Raw genomic sequence first — 21185 nt, 5'->3', positions numbered from 1 at the left:
ACGATAGGCTGTGACTACGATTATCTCTATCTTTCTGTCTCACTCTCCCTCACTAGTGTCTCACTCTCCCTCGCCTTCACTCGCTCTCGTTCTCCCTCCCTCGCTCTCGCTCTCGCTCTGCCTCACTCTTCCTCTCTCGCTCTCTCTCTCTTCTGTTTACTGGTTTACGTCTTCGTATGACGGCCCGAGTGTTAACATCTTACATGATCAATAGCATCTGTTATTACCATAGAAAGAGCGGAGATTGCACGGTTAGCTCAGTGGTAGTAGCGGGTGCGCGGTCGAGATAGATACAAGGCGAGATATTACAATGTTGGGTTATTACAATGGTGGCTTAGCGGTGGTGAACATTGTTTTACAGTGTTCAGTCTCACGCGTCTTGTGCCGTTCGGTGTAGCTATTAAGTAGTTTTAAGCGGTGGTTCTGTTCAAATTATCGCGATTGACTGTTTACTCCAATTGAACGCGATAATCTGAGTTGTACTGGTATTGTACAGCATGCTAGTGTGGACTAGTGTGTCAGTTGACTCACGTCTAGGGACGCCTGGCGTTTGAAGTCTGGTCACAGGGTGTGGCAACAAGTTTTGAGTTGTTGACCGGCGGAGAAGCTAGGGAAACACTCTGGGTCACGTGATGTGGCTGTAGGCTTAAGGAGTAAGAGTAACTATTAGTTAAGCTCATACGAGCAGTAATTCCAGTTTCCCGATAGGAAGTACAAATAGTTTCTATCAGTGAATTATTGTTAATGAATAGTGCATGGGAAATTGTGTATTGGTATCGCGTAGGAGAAATTGTCTCAACGCGGTGAAAGTAATATCGATTATATTCTGTCATAAGAGCAGGCAGATTGAAAACTAATTACGTTTTTTGGGGGGGTTTAGAAGTGACAGTGAAATTACCATCCTTGTTAAGTAAAGGGGCTGTTTATAACGACGTTGTGAGTTTTTGTCTTGTTCTCAGGGAATTATTGTTAGTTCCAAAGATTTTTTTTTAATTTTTTCAACATTTTTGGGTCAGCGCTAGTCCGGTGAACTAGTCGTTCGGACGTAGTTTATTGGCATCATGAGTTCAGATAGGACATTAAGGAGTCAGGGAGGGCTTAGCCAACGGAACCTTCTAGCAGTTCGGTTTTCAGAGGATCAGGCTGAGGCCGCACGTAGGGACTTAGCCATGACATTGTATAATTCCTCAGATGTAGTGGAAGTTGAAATGTTGAGACCGAGACAGGCTACCCAAGTGGATAGCACGGTTCAGGAGTCAGGTGACGATCCACAAGGTGCAGGTGATGGGGTCACATCAGGTCACATGCTGGGTAGCCGTCCTTTGTCCACCCCTGATACTCAGCAGCCTAATGACATCACCCCTCCCCCACTTCCCCCCAGACCGACCCCCGAACCCAACACCCCAGGGGCGCGGCGGCCTGCACCTTCCCCGCATACCCCTCCCGCCTTACCCATCCTCAGAAATTAGGAAGCGCCTCTCTGAACCCCTGTATGTGAACCTTCCGGCAGGGCGCTTACATACGTCCACCCAGGGGTCCGGTCAGGTGACTGTCCCCACCAATACCACCCCACCTCTTCCCCCTCGCAACCCCAACCTTGGTCATACGACCAAATCCTCCTCTACCATCCCATGCCTTGCCCAGAACCAACCCCTAGAATCCCCTGCCTCACACCAACATCACCCTACCCAACCCTCCCCCCCACCTGGCCATCACTATAACCCTACCTTACACCAACCCTTTCCTCCCCATTACCAGCCCTTCCCTAACCATTGCCAACATCTACACTCCATGCCCCCTGCGTCTCATGGTATGCGTCAGCCCCCATTTTCATCATTCTCATTGCCTAGACCAGTGTTGCCCAAACTAATTTGCAAAGAGTTACCGACAAATATAGTGGAACGTAACCGGAAAATAGACGACTGGCTAGGGCAAGTAGGTTCGTGTTTGTCAGCTGCCCAGGATGACTGGGTGAAAATAAATTTAGCAGCGGGAGCTTGTATAGACCCTAATGGTTCAATAATGCAGGACCAAGAGTTTCAATATTTGCAAACATGGCCAGAGTTTGTGTTAGCAATTAAGAGACGTTATAAAGAGAAAATAACAGAGGAAACAGCTAATAGGTATTTAGCTAGTTTAAAACGAGGCCCGAACGAAACGCTCAAAGACTTTGGAACTGGCATATTGCGTAGAGTGCGTGACTTGAGGCATAAATTAGGATACGATGACCTGAGAATTAGTCAGAAGGCTAAACAACTGTTATGTATGTCAATCCCCGGGACACTTGGAGCTCACGTTTCAGCTGCAAGTGTAACGATGGATTACTAGAGTTTAATAGAGTACGCTACGGACTTACAGAACATTCAGGGGCAGCGTAAGGATACAACACTTTCGCACTCTTGGCTCTCAAAAAAAAATAATACCCTAGATGCTTTTGGCGCTCCGCGCGCCTACGCGGTAAGACCGAAAAAGTGTACACTCATTTTACTGTCCTGATAATAATTGAAGGCGTACGTATTTAAATTTGGTATCACTGTGTTCGCAATAAAATTGTCTATAAGAACATATCTATAAAATGCCACCAAACCATAAGGATTATCAACACCAAATAAAAAACTATTCAGATCACTCGCCAAGAGTGCCAAACAGCAACAAAATGTTTCCACTCTCTTAATGGTTGCGAAGCCTACAGTTGTCCTACGTCGCTAATTGTGGTATCATTGGAATCGCAATAAAATTCTCTACACGGACATATGCATATAAATATAGATTCACTGCCGTAGCCCACCCAAAACAGTGTGGGAAGTGGCTGAAGTGTTACCCGCGGCAGCATATCGGCGAAACTCGCTTTGAAAAGTGTATATTCAATTCACTGTCCTGACATTATTTGTCGATGTATGTATTTCATTTTTGTACCAATGTGATCGCAATAGAATGTTCTATAGGAACATAAGTATTAAAGGTCACATAGGGATGCGTTCGACCGGCAACATATATAAAAACTACGTCGATTACACTCGTCGTGTCAATAATACAATTGTTTTACCACGATGATTCACTGCCACGCCGTTTTCGTTTATAAGCTGTTCGGCTATTAGAGAAAACGTAAATTTATGGCAAACATTTGTATACTATTCCCAAGTTGATCGGATAATAAATGGATTTTATACAAATATTTTTTCGATGGACTACAGGCGTAGTCTGTAATGCGGAAACGTAAGAAAATACGGTGACGACTCATGGATAATCCTAAGCGCGAAAGTGATTTATTAAGGAGAGTGTAGGTAACTCTTCTAGCAACCAGAGGGGTGGGCACCATAGAGCTGGCCCGCTTCCTCACTGGTACTACACCTATGACCCTAGGTGTTGGAGTTGTGGCGGACGAGGCCACAAACGAGATGACTGCCCCAATAATAAGGAGGAATTATGAGATAAGGCCCCCAAGGAGGAAGGGCGGCCCACTTTTGAAGTGAGGGTGTGCGGGAAGAGGTTGACTGCATTCCTGGACACTGGTAGTCAGGTAACCATCATTAAGATGGACTCATTTAGGACCTTCAGTCAGGTGCGCCTTAAGGAAGGGGGGGCACAATTAACAGCTGTCAATGATCAACATTTTGACGTTCTGGGAAAATGTATTTTAACTTTTAACATTGAAAAAGATAAACCTTGTATCCATGAGTGTACTGTGGTGGATAATGTAACATTCCCTGGTGATATATTGTTAGGTATGGATTTTTTGAGACGATTTACATATTCTTTGACATCGGAGAAGGAAACAAGACACAGTAGGCTATAGTTGGGATCTGTGTCTTTCCCAGTAAAGTTAATTGAACACCCTCCCATAATTGCTTCAATTCAACGAGCACCTAAATATGTAAACCTTCCTAAACAATTGTTCAAGTCTCTTCAAGACACTGACAAGAAAACATGTAGACTACATGCTGTACATAGACAAGTATGTCCACCACGGTCATTTAAGTTTATTAAAGTCGCCGTAGGAAGAAACATTCAACCCGGAAGTACCCTTCAGGTAGCTGGCAGAATTGATAAGTTGATGATACCATATACTCTGGTATCTGTACATGACAAAGGTGCGATAATACCAGTGGTCAACCTCTCTCGCAAACCTTATCGCTTTAGGGTAGGCGATAGTCTGACACAAGGAATTGTGGTAAATTTAAAAGAAATAATACAGTCAGATACCACACAAACATCGACTGTAACAGCGCAATGTAGCGCATTGAACGTAAGAGACGAGGAGTCACACAGTAAGATCGGTAAAGAAACCCCGTTATCTCCTCAAGATAAGGAAATGGTGGACAAAGTAATAACTGCTCTAGATTTGACTCATATGGCACCTGCTGAACGTAAACAGGTACGGGAAGTCCTCCGTAAATTTCCTAGGCTATTTGCGACCGAGGATGAGGAAATAGGCTACCTGCCTCAAGTCGAACACACCATTCCAACAGGTGATAATCCTCCGGTCCAAACACGTCAATGGAGACTCCCAGAGCAGGCGAAACGACTTATTAGAGATGAGTGTTGAAAGATGGTGAGACAGGGCGTTATAGAAGAAAGCACGTCAACATCGCTTTCCCCAGTAGTGCTAGTACGCAAACCTGATGGTAGTTACAGGTTCTGTGTAGATTACCGTAAAGTGAACGAAGTGACAACAGCCGACGCTTATCCTCTGCCTCTCATTCAAGAAATCATATACCAGTTTGGCACAGCTAAGTACTTCTCGACACTTGACGCAAAGTCAGCGTATTGGGCCATACCAGTTGCAAAGCAAGACAGAGAAAAAACAGCATTTTCGGATGGTGTTAGGACTTACCATTTCAAGCGTATGCCATTTGGATTAAAAACAGCTCCTTCATCTTTTCAGAGGGCGATAAATTATATTTTAAGCCCTGTTCTTGGTAGGCACTCATTGGCGTACCTTGATGATGTTGTAGTGTACTCTAGAACTTTTGATGAACACCTCCATGATTTGACAGAGACCTTGTCGCTGTTGAACAAGGCGGGGTTCAAATTGAACGCCCAAAAGTGTACCCTGGCGGCTCAGAAATTCAAGTTTCTGGGTTTTCAGGTAAGCACAGATGGAATACGCCCTGACCCGGACTCTTGTCGCGCTATTGCTGAAATGCCAACACCAAAGTCAGCAAAGGACGTGAGAAGATTTCTGGGTGCAGCTGGGTATTTCCGTCGACACATAGAAGGTTTTGCGAGAACGTCAGCTTCACTGACGAATCTCACTAAGAAAAATGTTAAGTTTGTATGGACCCGAGAGCATGATGAGGCTTTTGAGAAGTTAAAATCACAATTGAGTACTACTCCAGTTTTGGCAATTCCTAACTTTGAGAAAGATTGGGAAGTCCACACTGATGCAAGCGGCATTGCCATAGGTGGCTGTTTAATACAGCGTGACTCGGAGAACAACCCGCACCCGGTAGCTTACTTTAGTAGGAAAGTGAAAGGACCGGAAGTAAGGTACTCAGCCACTGACAAGGAAGCTTTAGCTGTAGTAGAGAGTGTAAGGTATTTTGAGCCTTATTTGTTTCAGCGTCACTTCATAATTTATACTGATCATCGAGCATTGACCCACATTTTTAAGAAAAAGACACGTTGCCCGAGAATGACAAGGTGGGGTCACGAACTGTCAGCACACTCGTTTCAGATATTGTATAAGCCTGGTCCATCTGATGTTGTTCCTGATGCGTTAAGTAGGAACATTGCCACCATCAATATGAATGTAAACATTGAAACGATTGCGAGCGATAAAATGAGAGAACTTCAGATGAAGGAACAGCGATGGAAGGAAATTATTGAACATCTGGAAGGTGGGAAATATCCTTCGAGAAAACAAAGTACCTCTTTAAATGACTTTGCACTCAAAGAAGGAGTGTTGTACCATGTAAATGCCCAGAAAGACAGGGCGTTGTTTCAGCTAGTTATCCCTGACGCATTAAAGCCTTCAGCATAAAAACTGGCGCATGCGTCAAAGATTGCAGGTCACCCGGGAGTGTACAAAACTTACACAAAGGCCAAGTCATTATTTTATTTCCCAGGGTTATTATCACATGTAATTAAGTACGTCAGGTCATGTGGGAACTGTCAACGACGCAAAGGTACTCCTAAAGTACAAGCCCAACTCCAGGAATTCTCAGAGATAGCAGAACCCTTGGATCGGGTGGGGGCTGATTTAATTGATTTACATAGCAGCAATTCAGGCAACAGATATGCGCTAGTTCTAGTGGACCATCTGTCCAGGTATACCACGCTAGTAGCCCTTCCCAGGAAAGACCCCCAAACAGTGGCAGATGCATTTTTAGCTAGGTTTGTTACTGTGTTCGGTCCGCCTAAAGTTCTAGTATCTGACAGGGGACAAGAGTTTATTGGTAGCTTATTTCAGGAGGTATGTAAACTCTTAGAAACAACAACTGCGCTAACAACAGCATACCATCCCCAGACAAACGGCATGGTGGAACGAACTAATAGAACGGTGAAGGATATGCTTGCCATTTTAGCAGAGAATGACCCGGCCACTTGGGATGAACAGTTGCCCTTTGTTCAGTTTGCACTAAACACCGCAGTGCACCAGTCAATAAATACTCAACCACTCTTGCTGTTTACTGGACACTCGTGTAATTTTGCGTCAGGTCTGCTTAACAGACATACTATTAGTTATGGAGAGGATTATCCTTCAGAAATCCTCACCAAGATGAAGAATGCATGGAGGATAGCAGCTGAAGCATCAAAGAAAGCAAGGACACGGTATGCCCATTATTATGATAAGCAGGTACAACCATTAAGAGTGAAGGAGGGAAGCCTAGTGATGCGGTTGAATGAGTCAGCGCCCGCCAATCAGAGTAGGAAGTTAGCAGCTAGATGGCGAGGCCCTTATAGAGTTATTAAGAAACTAGGCCCAGTAAATTTCATAATCAAGGGTATATTTGAAGACCAGGTTGAAAGAACCATCCATATAAATAAATTGAAACTTTATGTAGCAAGAGAAGAACTGGAATTACCTTCAGTAATTCCAGTCCCCGAGAGAGTGGAGGGAATGGTTATTCCTGATGCTCAATCAGAGGAGGATGATGACATCCTATCATCCTTACTTAGTAGCCAAGTTAGGCCTGGTCACCCTATGGTCACCAGATCTCGCGCGCACATGAGCGCACAGTAACTGAGTTCAGCTGTCATCTGAGTTATAGGTAGAGGCAAAGAATTGTACTGTGGGTGCTTGGTCAAGAGTGACGTACCTTTACCTACCCTGGAGGAGTTATCTTTCTTAAAACCTCCAGGGCAGATCCAGGTCTCCCCCAGATATGAGTTATGAATGTTTCTTTTCCCAGGTCTGCTCACATTTCCACACTGTCGGCCATATCCCATCTCTACAACTGAGGCCAGAGTAGCATGTCACCGCTATTGCCTGGCGGGAACCAGGTTTAGTTCCCGAGGGACAGGACGGGTCACACTACATCACCCCCTCCATCCCTCATCCCCGCCCTTGTTAGTGGTACCTGCCATGGTGGGGGCGGCTACAAGTCAAGGTCACAGCCGACACCTCATCACTTAATGAGGTTATGGAACTGTGAACACTAGCTGTCATCTGGAGGACTGATTCAACATATCAGACGAGACATTAATGAGGTCACCTGCCTTGCTATAAAGAACACCGGTGACCGGAAATGAACAGCCAAGAACAACGGAGTGGATTGGGCAACGGTTGCGGGATTACACAAGGTCTTGCCCACTCCTGAGGTTTCTGATACGCCGAGCAACAAGATGTGAAACTTGGTGGCTACGTAAGAACAGCACGTTCCCTCTAGAGTGTGCATGATACGCCAACGCGGATGCGCGATTTGCATCTTGGGCCTACAATCATGTGCATGATGGGATAACGAAGAAAGTCGTAAAGGCCTAGTACGACGTAGCAGAAGAAACACCTGTAAGTGGATGGAACCCAAGAGCTGGAGCCGGAACCCGAGGGTTCTGCCGCCACGCCCACCCCGCCTCAACGAACTGGAGCTGTTCACTCATCAAGCAAGACCTCGTCTGGTGTCAACGTCTCAGTACTCCCAGGAAGACAGTATGTATGCGGCAGACAGAACATCGCCAGCAGACGTTCAGCAGGCGACAACATCTTACAAGCGGATGGAACCCAGGTACGCCAGAGTTCCCCCTGTGACCGGACAGCAAGTCAATCATCGCTGTCAACACCGACGTCATCGCCTCGTCGACGACCCGGAAGGATGGACCAGCAGCGCGCATGTACTGCGGATTGTGGACTAGATCAGTGGAAGACTCTAGTCAGGAGGGGAGTGGATCTCTTCTCACAACAACTGAGGCCAGCTGAAGAACATCGTTGGTGAAGAACACGACGCATCGTTGCAGAACTACAGCAAGGGGCGAGTCAACAACATCGTGACAACGGATTCGTCGGGAATAAAGACTATTTGTTAATTTGTATATACAATATATGTAGTTTTTTTAAAGTTCAGAAAACTTGGTGTTCACCGTTACAGAGAAAATAAGTTATGAATTAAAATTTTTGTGTAGACTCTGGTGAACTGGGGAACCAGCGGAAAGATGGTTCCAGTATAAATTTAATTGTTTATTATAAATTATGTGATATTTTTTTTTTCAAATGTTGATTTGTCATCTGAGAGGATTGATGGGCTGCCATGCAGGTATGGTCAGCCTGGATTTTGAGTTACCATGGTAACTGTTATTGTTGAGAGTTTTTATAAATATTTCTCGACTGTGAGATGTGTATATTTAGATAGAGTAGCTATTTTTTTTTTTCGAGGCATGTGCTAGTTCCTTTGTGGTCTGGGATAAGAAAAGCCATGTTCGAGTTCCTCGCCCACGGTTTTTCTTAAACCGGGACATTGGGGGATATGTAACAAGAGAGCAGTACATAGTACATGAACATCATAACAGCATGAACAAGCCACGTGGAGGATGAACAAACCACGGGCGCCAGTCAGGCGGCAGCAGACAATGTAAAAGTTACACCTCTGTACAAGTTAGCCATAGAGTCAGGTCAATGGTCATCGAATCACGAAGAGGTCAGAGTTGATGCCGTCATGATAATCTTCAGGGATTAACCCCTAAACATCAAATGTAAAACCCTCATGTTCAGCTGAGGAGCAGCGGATCATGAGACAGTGAGTAGAGTGGGCGCAGCCCAGTAGGAAGGTGTGTGTGTGGACTCGGGGAAGGAACATCATCTTCCCAGGAAAACTGTGGAACAACATACGAGTAAGTACGGCTCTCTTGTACTAAAGCACCTCATTCAGTACCCTTGGCCTCTAGTAGGGAATATAGTTAGGGAGTGTCTTATTTAATTAATTCAATAAAGTCATATATTAAGTGTTATAAAATGTGTATTAATGGTTCCTTGTCTTAGTGATATTGGGCCTACCGTCCCCTTTGCCCCAGTGACCTAGTGTTCTTAATTATCCCGTACTCCTCCCCCCGTTCGTCTTCCGTGTTGAGGTGTTAGTATTGGGTGTGTCCCGCCTTATTCTTGTGTACTCTATAGTTCCCAAGTGGTCAGGATTATTCGAGTTTCAGGCCAGGATCCTTGTACCGTTCAATTGTTGCAGGACAACATCCTGAATCTGTGGCTCCGTCTAAACCGCCGCTGAAGTGTTTCAGATGTGGTATGGAGGGAGTCACCATCTGGCACTCAGACTGTACCAAACGGCCAGCCTCCCTTGGCACAAGGAGGCAAGTGCCCGAGACACAACAAGTGCCTACTGATGCCGGCTCTAGTACTGTTGACCCATCCCATAGTGGTGACAGTACAAGCAACGCCCCTGACAACACACAACAGCCTGATACAACAGTTAAAGAACAGTTGGCAACCTTGCAAGCACAGGTAGCTGAACTGACTGAAATTATACAGGCGCTACGTCAGGCTCCTTCACAAGAGATACAGCAGCCTCTATGCAGCTGTGTCACAGCCGTGGCCCGCGCTGGTAAAGGTTCCTGTGGTGGTGGTGGCGGCGGCGGCAGCAGCAGCGGCGGCGGCGGCGGCGGCGGCGGCGGCAGCAGCAGCAGCAGCAGCAGCAGCAGCAGCGCCGGCGGCGGCGGCGGCGGCGGCGGCGGCGGCAGCAGCAGTGGCAGCGGCGACAGCAGCGGCGACAACGGAGGCGGTGGCAGCGACGTCGTCAGTCAACTCAGGGATGACAACAGTGATAGTGACACAGAAACATTAACTGAAAAAGGAATTCGACCTGCATCAGAATATTTTAAAATGATTCATGACCTTAATGAACGCGCTCAAGCCAAGTACGAGAATGAAAAGGATAATATTCTGCGTGACAGTAATTATGCCATACGACTTACAGAGAGCATTCACTCGCGGACCATCCCGAGTTCCTCAGTGATCAAGAATCTAATGATGTCACCAGATGTTCCTGACGACACCAAACGCCAGGTTGGTGTGGCTCTTTACGTAGTACAGTCACTTATTGACGCATTGTGTAAGTGGGACGAGGACAACAATGGGACCACCAGTCCCAGGGAGGAACAACACCAAGACGATGGCTGCTGTTGACACGAGGACCATTAGGTTTCTCAGTTGGAACATTCGTAGCATCAACAAAAGACTGAATGACCTAATTGCATATGTTACCTGTAACAACATAGATATAATTGCTTTACAGGAGCCCTACACGTCCAATATGATAAACAAAACCCCACCAAAGATCAGAGGGTATGCATCCTATAATAACAGTAACGCCACAGGCCTATTAACTTACGTCAGAAGTGATTTACCGCACATTCTTGTGAGCACGTCACACAATGTACACACACAGTACCATCACTTTCATGTACAAACTACAGCAGGCCACTTTTCATTCCTCAACGTATATGCCAGAAGCCAGAAACTCAATGTAACATTGTTCCCAGATCTAGACAATCATGGGACAATATACATGGGAGATTTTAATGCTAGACATATTACGCTGGGAGACAGTACTAACAACGATAATGGATGCAAATTTATCAAATATGTTTATGACAACAGATTAACCGTGTATACTACGGATACCCAAACTCATTTATTGGGAGGCAGACTTGATTATGTAATGGGTAGAAACCTTGTGCAAGATAGGATGGAATGTTCGTTGGTAAATCACTTAGTTAGTGATCACTATGCAGTTTCTGCTTCCTATGAGGTACAGTGTGATGTACCTAATAGGCATCAGAGACGGAAAATTAATATTCCATATGGCTTGCATGACCACTTTATTAATTGTATATCAAAATGGTATCAAGATTACACAATAACGAATGTACAAGCCTTCTCCAGAGATCTCGTTGATACGATTACTACCTACTACGACACATGGGTGTGTTGGGGAACAGGTCGTAAGCCTAGCAGAAGTGGGCAACACCTGCCACCACCCAAGTGGGTCCTTGACCCCGTATTTGTTAAAGAACATGAACGAGTAAAGCAACTTGGAGATACGTACAAACGAACCAAAGCACAAGGTGACCTGCATGCATTTCTAGTTGCAAATAGAGAGGTGAGAGACATGAGCAACGTCATACGTAATAAACATTGGGAAGAGTTCCTACAAAGTATAAATGAGCAAACAACACTTGTTGAAGTTTGGGAAAAGATACGGAAAATCTCTAGAAGCAGCCCAACCAAACCGCTGCACCACAGCCCACTAGAACAAGCAAACATCCTCCTTGATCAATGGGCAATAACATCAAGCTACACCTCACTCCCAATTAACATACAGCACAAACTTGATGACACACGCCCCAACAGACAACGAACCATCAATCTTGCCTGTACAGCTATCGACGTGTCGGACCTTAATGATGTAACTGAATGGGAATTAAATCATGCACTAAAGATGGGAAAATCAACTGCTCCTGGAGAGGATGGTATTACTTACAGTCTACTGAGATTAGTCTCACACGTACCAGGTAATCCACTATTAGTGTTGTACAGAATGAGTTTACGTGAAGGAGTATTACCTGATGCTTGGACAAAGAGTGTCATTGTTCCTATCCCCAAACCACACTCAGATAATTATAGACCCATATCTTTAACATCGTGTGTTTGTAAAGTGCTTGAACGTATTGTTCTTAACCGACTCATGTATCGTATACAGGGGCACCTGTCACCCCAACTGTTTGGATTTATGCCTGGGCTCAGTACACAACACTGTTTTGCTGAGTACTTCGCACATATTGAAGCTTCCCCCCAAACAGTCTTCATCGACCTAGCAGCAGCTTTTGATACAGCAAACAGAGGAATCATACTGGAACAGCTTGCCGAGCTGGGAATACAAGGAAAATTACTGAAATGGATAAAGGGCTATTTGTCTAATCGAACAGCATATGTTTTGTTTAATGGTGTTAAAAGCACAGAGAGCAAACACTTTGAACTGGGAACTCCACAAGGAGGGGTCCTCAGTCCCTTATTGTTCAACGTTCTGATGCATAAACTTATTAAAGATCTTCCAACTAATAATGAAGACACTGTCATTTGTTATGCTGATGATATATGTTTACAGGCTGCCACCGAGCCTAGAATGCAAGTTCTGCTCGACGCTTTTGCTACTAGAGCTGAGGAATGTGGCCTCCTTATCTCTGTACAGAAAACTCGTGCCCTCATTCCATGTGGTATTCCACCACCCAATTATCATATAGATGGGCGAGCACTTGAGAACTGCGAGTCTTACAGATACCTTGGTGTCCCCATTAACGACCCTGGGTACCTTTCTTCTCTCAAGAGGAGACTTTGGGAGAGATTAAAGCCCTTGCGGGTCCTTGTTGGTGTCAATCATGGGCTTAACGTGAGACTTGCTAGAATGTTTTATGTATCATTTATACGCTCTGTGATTGACTACAATGCTCTACATCTCACACTGTATACTGACAAAGAGCTGAAATCTCTTGAAACCTTGCAAAATGAAGCTATGCGTCTCATCCTTGGGGCTCCAAAGTCCACGAGAATAGTTAACATGAGAGCAGAGTTAAAATTACCTACCATAAGTGAGAGAATCTTGTCTATTAGCACAGTTTTCGGCGTGAAGGCATTGAGTAGATCTAGACAACACATGAAGTTTCAAGCTAAACTTTCTAATATGCTACACTCACCTGAGGTCTATAGAAGAAGAACGAAATCTGATTATGTATATTGGTTCTACAAGGTAGCCAACTCCATCAAAATATTAAATATGTACCCAACTCGACTAATGATTAATCAGCCAATTACTCCATGGGATAACTGGGATCTATCAGTTGATTTTGTAAATGCGCCCAAGAAAGATAGTGTGCACACTACATTATTAAAACAGTTAACACTGAAAAGCATCACTGAAAGTACTCAGAGTATGGGTAACGATGTTTATCAGTGCTATACCGACGGCTCTGTAGAAGAAGGTGGACGATGTACCGGATGTGCATGTAACATATTTGAACAATCTTCTCTCGTACATACAGCAATGAAGCGCGTCAATGACTGGGCAAGTACAACTCAAACCGAACTTGCAGGCATATACCTTGCCACTGAATTTTTAAAAGACAAAGGCAGTGGACTTATATACTGTGACTCGCAGAGTGCACTCCTGGCATTGAACGCGCATAGTAGTGACACCCAGAAAATAGTCAGTGATATTCGAATGAATGTTTTAGCTGCCAAAGAAAACAGATTTGAGATTAAATTCCTATGGATACCATCACATGTTGGCATCTCAAGGCATGACACTGTTGATATGCTTGCTAAGTCAGCTTGCAGAAAACCAGTGGTAGAAATTGATATGGGTGTTTCATTAGCAGTGACAAAGAGAATACTTAAACAAATATCTAATGAAAATCTCACCGACCTAACAAATTCTCAAAGACCTGAAAGTTGTAGCATTAAATATTATGATAGATATCGTGAGGAGACATTCACATATGGGACTAATAGAACAAGAACCCGGCAATGTGATGTTATAGTGGCCAGAATACGCCTGGGATATAGACGTATCTGGCAGCTTTCTCAAAACCCAAATGTCGAGTACACAATGTGTCAACTTTGTGAAAGAGAAAACATGCACTCTCTTGAACATTATATTGTAGAATGTCCCATACTGACTGACTTTCGCCCTCCTGGGCTAAGGTATGCTGAACTCTGTAGTTACTATATGAGTACTGGAACACTTGATGATATATTGGACTTGTATCCAAAATTGACCATGTAATGTATCAATCATACAATGTATGTATGTGATGTAACTATATAACCTGAGCTTGTAAAAGCACCTTCATCACCTTCAGTGATTAAGTGCTTAATTGCACACTAGTTTCTTTATCAGCTACCTCACCCTGTCAGGGTAAATGAGACAAATGTATGTGAATGCATGTATGTGTGTATATATGTATGTGTATGTGTGTGTGTGTGTATGTATATGTATGGGTATAAAGCAAACATGGAAGCTGATCAGAATTACATTTCACCTTTGTGAATGTACATTAATGACACTATGTAAAAGACACATCTAATACTTTATGTAGGGCGTACGTAAATCTGTGTATCTTTGTATTTACGTATGTAGGTTAGCTTAGCATTTTAAAAGCACCGAATCACCTTCTGTGGTTGAGTGTTCAATAAACCCTTGAACTGTATGTTTAACACTTCTCTAACCCTGTCCATGGAGGACAGAAGAAAATGTATATATGCTGGTTAGCATTGTAAATGTGTGGCCACGTCTGTGGTAGAAAATAATAAAAAAAAAAAAAAATAAAAAAAAAAAAAAATAAAAAAAAAAAAAATTGTCCCCTACACCTGTCCTGGTCGGTTATTCCATCTGCAAGACCTACGAATCTCACTCCGGTCCCCTGTCCGGTAACTCAGGGTGGTGGCAGCGTCACTCGGTAACTCATACGATAGGCTGTGAATCTCTATCTTTCTGTCTCACTCTCCCTCACTAGTGTCTCACTCTCCCTAGCCTTCACTCGCTCTCGTTCTCCCTCCCTCGCTCTCGCTCTCGCTCTGCCTCACTCTTCCTCTCTCGCTCTCTCTCTCTTCTGTTTACTGGTTTACATCTTCGTATGACGGCCCGAGTGTTAACATCTTACATGATCAATAGCATCTGTTATTACCATAGAAAGAGCGGAGATTGCATGGTTAGCTCAGTGGTAGTAGCGGGTGCGCGGTCGAGATAGATACAAGGCGAGATATTACAATGTTGGGTTATTACATGGTGTTGGGAGTGGTGGTGGTGTTGGGAGTGGTGTTGGTGTTGGGAGTGGTGTTGGTGTTGGGAGTGGTGTTGGTGTTGGTAGTGGTGGTGGTGTTGGGAGTGGTGTTGGTGTTGGGAGTGGTGTTGGTGTTGGGAGTAGTGGTGGTGTTGGGAGTGGTGGTGGTGTTGGGAGTGGTGTTGGTGTTGGGAGTGGTGTTGGTGTTGGGAGTGGTGGTGGTGCTGGGAGTGGTGGTGGTGTTGGGAGTGGTGGTGGTGTTGGGAGTGGTGTTGGTGTTGGGAGTGATGTTGGTGTTGGGAGTGGTGTTGGTGTTGGGAGTGGTGGTGGTGTTGGGAGTGGTGGTGGTGTTGGTGTTGGGAGTGGTGTTGGTGTTGGGAGTGGTGGTGGTGTTGGGAGTGTTGTTGGTGTTGGGAGTGGTGGTGGTGTTGGGAGTGGTGGTAGTGTTGGGAGTGGTGTTGGTGTTGGGAGTGGTGGTGGTGTTGGTAGTGGTGGTGGTGTTGGGAGTTGTGTTGGTGCTGGGAGTGGTGTTGGTGTTGGGAGTGGTGGTAGTGTTGGGAGTGGTGGTAGTGTTGGGAGTGGTGGTGGTGTTTGGAGTGGTGGTGGTGTTGGTGTTGGGAGTGGTGGTGGTGTTGGGAGTGGTGGTGGTGTTGGGAGTGGTGGTGGTGTTGGGAGTGGTGGTGGTGTTGGGAGTGGTGTTGGTGTTGGGAGTGGTGGTGGTGTTGGGAGTGGTGTTGGTGTTGGGAGTGGTGTTGGTGTTGGGAGTGGTAGTAGTGTTGGGAGTGGTGGTAGTGTTGGGAGTGGTGGTGGTGTTGGTGTTGGGAGTGGTGTTGGTGTTGGGAGTGGTGGTGGTGTTGGGAGTGGTGGTGGTGTTGGGAGTGGTGGTGGTGTTGGGAGTGGTGGTGGTGTTGGGAGTGGTGGTGGTGTTGGTGTTGGGAGTGGTGTTGGTGTTGGGAGTGGTGGTGGTGTTGGGAGTGGTGGTGGTGTTGGGAGTGGTGGTGATGTTGGGAGTGGTTTTGGTGTATGGAGTGGTGTTGGTGTTGGTGGTGGTGGTGTTGGGAGTGGTGGTGGTGTTGGTGCTGGGAGTGGTGTTGGTGCTGGGAGTGGTGTTGGTGTTGGGAGTGGTGGTGGTGTTGGGAGTGGTGGTGGTGTTGGGAGTGGTGGTGGTGGTGGGAGTGGTGGTGGTGTTGGGAGTGGTGGTGGTGTTGGGAGTGGTGGTGGTGTTGGGAGTGGTGTTGGTGTTGGTGTTGGGAGTAGTGGTGGTGTTGGTGTTGGGAGTGGTGTTGGTGTTGGGAGTGGTGGTGGTGTTGGTGTTGGGAGTGGTGGTGGTATTGGGAGTGGTGTTGGTGTTGGGAGTGGTGGTGGTGTTGGTGTTGGGAGTAGTGGTGGTGTTGGGAGTAGTGGTGGTGTTGGGAGTGGTGGTGGTGTTGGGAGTGGTGGTGATGTTGGGAGTGGTTTTGGTGTATGGAGTGGTGTTGGTGTTGGTGGTGGTGGTGTTGGGAGTGGTGGTGGTGTTGGTGCTGGGAGTGGTGTTGGTGTTGGGAGTGGTGTTGGTGTTGGGAGTGGTGGTGGTGTTGGGAGTGGTGGTGGTGTTGGGAGTGGTGGTGGTGGTGGGAGTGGTGGTGGTGTTGGGAGTGGTGGTGGTGTTGGGAGTGGTGTTGGTATTGGGAGTGGTGGTGGTATTGGGAGTGGTGGTGGTGTTGGAGTTGGGAGTGGTGTTGGTGTTGGGAGTAGTGGTGGTGTTGGTGTTGGGAGTGGTGTTGGTGTTGGGAGTGGTGTGGTGTTGGGAGTGGTGGTGGTGTTGGGAGTGGTGGTGGTGTTGGGAGTGGTGTTGGTGTTGGGAGTGGTGGTGGTATTGGGAGTGGTGGTGGTGTTGGTGTTGGGAGTGGTGGTGGTGTTGGGAGTAGTGGTGGTGTTGGGAGTAGTGGTGGTGTTGGGAGTGGTGGTGGTGTTGGGAGTAGTGTTGGGAGTGGTGTTGGTGTTGGTGATGGGAGTGGTGGTGGTGGGAGTGGTGGTGGTGTTGGGAGTGGTGATGGTGTTGGGAGTGGTGGTGGTGTTGGGAGTGGTGGTGGTGTTGGGAGCGGTGGTGGTGTTGGGAGTGGTGGTGGTGTTGGGAGTGTTGGTGGTGTTGGGAGTGGTGATGGTGTTGGGAGTGGTGTTGGTGTTGGGAGTGGTGGTGGTGTTGGGAGTGGTGGTTGTGTTGGGAGTGGTGTTGGTGTTGGGAGTGGTGTTGGTGTTAGGAGTGGTGTTGGTGTTGGGAGTGGTGGTGGTGTTGGGAGTGGTGTTGGTGTTGGGAGTGGTTGTGGTGTTGGGAGTGGTGGTGGTGTTGGGAGCGGTGGTGGTGTTGGGAGTGGTGGTGGTGTTGGTGTTGGGAGTGGTGTTGGTGTTGGGAGTAGTGGTGGTGTTGGGAGTGGTGGTGGTGTTGGGAGTGGTGTTGGTATTGGGAGTGGTGTTGGTGTTGGGAGTGATGTTGGTGTTGGGAGTGGTGTTAGTGTTGGGAGTGGTGGTGGTGTTGGTGTTGGAAGTGGTGGTGGTGATGGTGTTGGGAGTGGTGGTGGTGTTGGGAGTGGTGTTGGTGTTGGGAGTGTTGGTGGTGTTGGGAGTGGTGGTGTTGTTGGGAGTGGTGGTGGTGTTGGGAGCGGTGGTGGTGTTGGGAGTGGTGGTGGTGTTGGTGTTGGGAGTGGTGTTGGTGTTGGGAGTGGTGGTGGTGTTGGGAGTAGTGGTGGTGTTGGTGTTGGGAGTGGTGTTGGTGTTGGGAGTGGTGGTGGTGTTGGTGTTGGGAGTGGTGGTGGTATTGGGAGTGGTGTTGGTGTTGGGAGTGGTGGTGGTGTTGGTGTTGGGAGTAGTGGTGGTGTTGGGAGTAGTGGTGATGTTGGGAGTGGTGTTGGTGTATGGAGTGGTGTTGGTGTTGGTGGTGGTGGTGTTGGGAGTGGTGGTGTTGTTGGGACTGGTGGTGGTGTTGGGAGTGGTGGTGATGGTGGGAGTGGTGGTGGTGTTGGGAGTGGTGGTGGTGTTGCGAGTGGTGTTGGTGTTGGGAGTGGTGGTGGTATTGGGAGTGGTGGTGGTGTTGGTGTTGGGAGTGGTGTTGGTGTTGGGAGTAGTGGTGGTGTTGGTGTTGGGAGTGGTGTTGGTGTTGGGAGTGGTGGTGGTGTTGGGAGTGGTGGTGGTGTTGGAAGTGGTGGTGGTGTTGGGAGTGGTGTTGGTGTTGGGAGTGGTGGTGGTATTGGGAGTGGTGGTGGTGTTGGTGTTGGGAGTAGTGGTGGTGTTGGTGATGGGAGTGGTGGTGGTGGGAGTGGTGGTGGTGTTGGGAGTGGTGGTGGTGTTGGGAGTGGTGATGGTGTTGGGAGTGGTGGTGGTGTTGGGAGTGGTGGTGGTGGTGGTGTTGGGAGTGGTTATGGTGGTGGTGTTGGGAGTGGTGGTGGTGTTGGGAGTGGTGATGGTGTTGGGAGTGGTGGTGGTGTTGGGAGTGGTGGTGGTGGTGGTGTTGGGAGTGGTGGTGGTGTTGGGAGCGGTGGTGGTGTTGGGAGTGGTGGTGGTGTTGGGAGTGTTGGTGGTGTTGGGAGTGGTGATGGTGTTGGGAGTGGTGTTGGTGTTGGGAGTGGTGGTGGTGTTGGGAGTGGTGGTTGTGTTGGGAGTGGTGTTGGTGTTGGGAGTGGTGTTGGTGTTAGGAGTGGTGTTGGTGTTGGGAGTGGTGTTGGTGTTGGGAGTGGTGTTGGTGTTGGGAGTAGTGGTGGTGTTGGGAGTGGTGGTGGTGTTGGGAGCGGTGGTGGTGTTGGGAGTGGTGGTGGTGTTGGTGTTGGGAGTGGTGTTGGTGTTGGGAGTGGTGGTGGTGTTGGGAGTGGTGGTGGTGTTGGGAGTGGTGTTGGTATTGGGAGTGGTGTTGGTGTTGGGAGTGATGTTGGTGTTGGGAGTGGTGTTGGTGTTGGGAGTGGTGGTGGTGTTGGTGTTGGAAGTGGTGGTGGTGTTGGTGTTGGGAGTGGTGGTGGTGTTAGGAGTGGTGTTGGTGTTGGTGGTGTTGGGAGTGGTGTTGGTGTTGGGAGTGGTGTTGGTGTTGGTAGTGGTGTTGGTGTTGGGAGTGGTGGTTGTGTTGGGAGTTGTGTTGGTGTTGGGGGTGGTGTTGGTGTTGGGAGTGTGGGAACCGACCTGTGAGATTTATATTTATTTAATTTATATGAATTTATATAGAATTTATATTTACGTTAATTTATATACTTCGATAGCAATTGGTATGGTGATAAGTGGACTGTATTTCTGTAATAATCTCACAAATCGATCTTCTACACATTAGGGGGGTTTATGTTAAATTTATATATATGCAGCCAATCAAACTACAGTATTAACTACACATTAGTGTACATTGAAGAGGTTCCTTATCTTATTGCACAGCAGGCCTTAGTCCACTAGGTATAACCAGGATGTAGACATCAAATTATCCTCTTTGATGTAGCTTCCATCACCCAGTAACTGGTACACAAAGCATGCTTCCTCGTCTTGACCTGTCAAAAGGGTGCTAGCTATGAAGCCAGAATCCTAATATATGACAGCTATATCAGAGAAAACACTGTACATTAAACCATAAAGACCTAGGCTTAATTACCTTTAGTATGAGGCGATTTCGTATTCTAACCGGATCACACTATCTACTGACATTAATGGCCAAAAATGATTAGATAAATGGGTTTCGGCAGAACACTTAGCTTGTATTTGTTGACAGCGTGTTGATAATGGTACACCTTTGGTTTCCATAACACTTCGTCCAAGAGAAATTAACAGGAGCCGCATTTGCTCCCGTGCGCTTCTGTGGTCTAACAATAACAATGGCTGCCCACTCCCTCCTCATTGACGCTACTGGCCTACATTGTCCAGATGACAGTAAGTGATAGAAGGGTCACATTTACTCTATTTTATTTCTGATAATTAAGTTAATTTATATGAGATGTTGTTATGATGGTAAAGTCCAAAGACTAATGTATTTAAGAATAATTCCTTCCATAATAGGTGGTGAATTTATAATAGTATTTGGTAATGATATCCAGTTTTCTATAGACGGAAATTCCACTACAAGTTACATTTTCTATGGGTAAACTTGTTTATACAACACAGCAATATTATCTGCCTGTATGATATTATTAAATGGTGTCGGATTTTCCGACATAATTTCCTGGGGGCTGCTCACGGGTCGAAGTCCTATTTAGAACAGACGAACACCGATACTCCTCCTTCAAATTATTAGATTAATTTGATGTTAGTAGTTAGTAATCACACATTTGTGCGTCTGTTCGTACAGGACGGATGTCCCGTACTAGAGTTGCAGGGGTTAGAAGTCTAATGGGATTTCATTTCCCTGTTAACTCTTGAAAGGCTAAAATTCAAGCCTAATTACATATTATTTAACCCAGAAGACTGAATGTGATCAAGTACTACAGTCAAGTATGATTCAGGGACTGCAGTGAGATCAGTGACATTCGATATAACTTGAAGTTTGTTCAGGTAACTGGTCACTGATATATAAACACTGAGGCCCATGGAATACATCTTGATTAAATAATAAATGTATCAAATCAGTCATCAGATTTACTGGGGTTTAATTTAGTTAATTGATTCAGAGGATTGAATAGCTCATCATTAAAGTAAAGAATGGTTCTGAGACTGCAGTGGGTTCAGTGACAAATGTCGCAGTGACTTGTAGCTGTTTAGGCTACTGTTCACTGATTTGCCACTGAGGCCTCATGAACTCATCTTCAGCTTTAAATGATGATACTAACATCAACCTCTGTTGGTATAGTCAGCTGTAATCTCCTTAGTATAATGCTACTGGAGAAATATAATCAGCTGACAAATTTAGATTTCTATTGGTATTGTTTATCTGCAGCCATAGGTCTCCCCAGGCTTGATACTGGGCTTGAGAGTAATTTACCTCCTGCAGAATTTAACATGGCTATGCCCTGATATTTAGTAGGGCT

This window comes from Procambarus clarkii, chromosome 73 (assembly GCF_040958095.1).
Source record: "Procambarus clarkii isolate CNS0578487 chromosome 73, FALCON_Pclarkii_2.0, whole genome shotgun sequence".
In the NCBI taxonomy this organism is placed as follows: domain Eukaryota; kingdom Metazoa; phylum Arthropoda; class Malacostraca; order Decapoda; family Cambaridae; genus Procambarus; species Procambarus clarkii.
Note: the sequence above shows the minus strand (reverse complement) of the source record.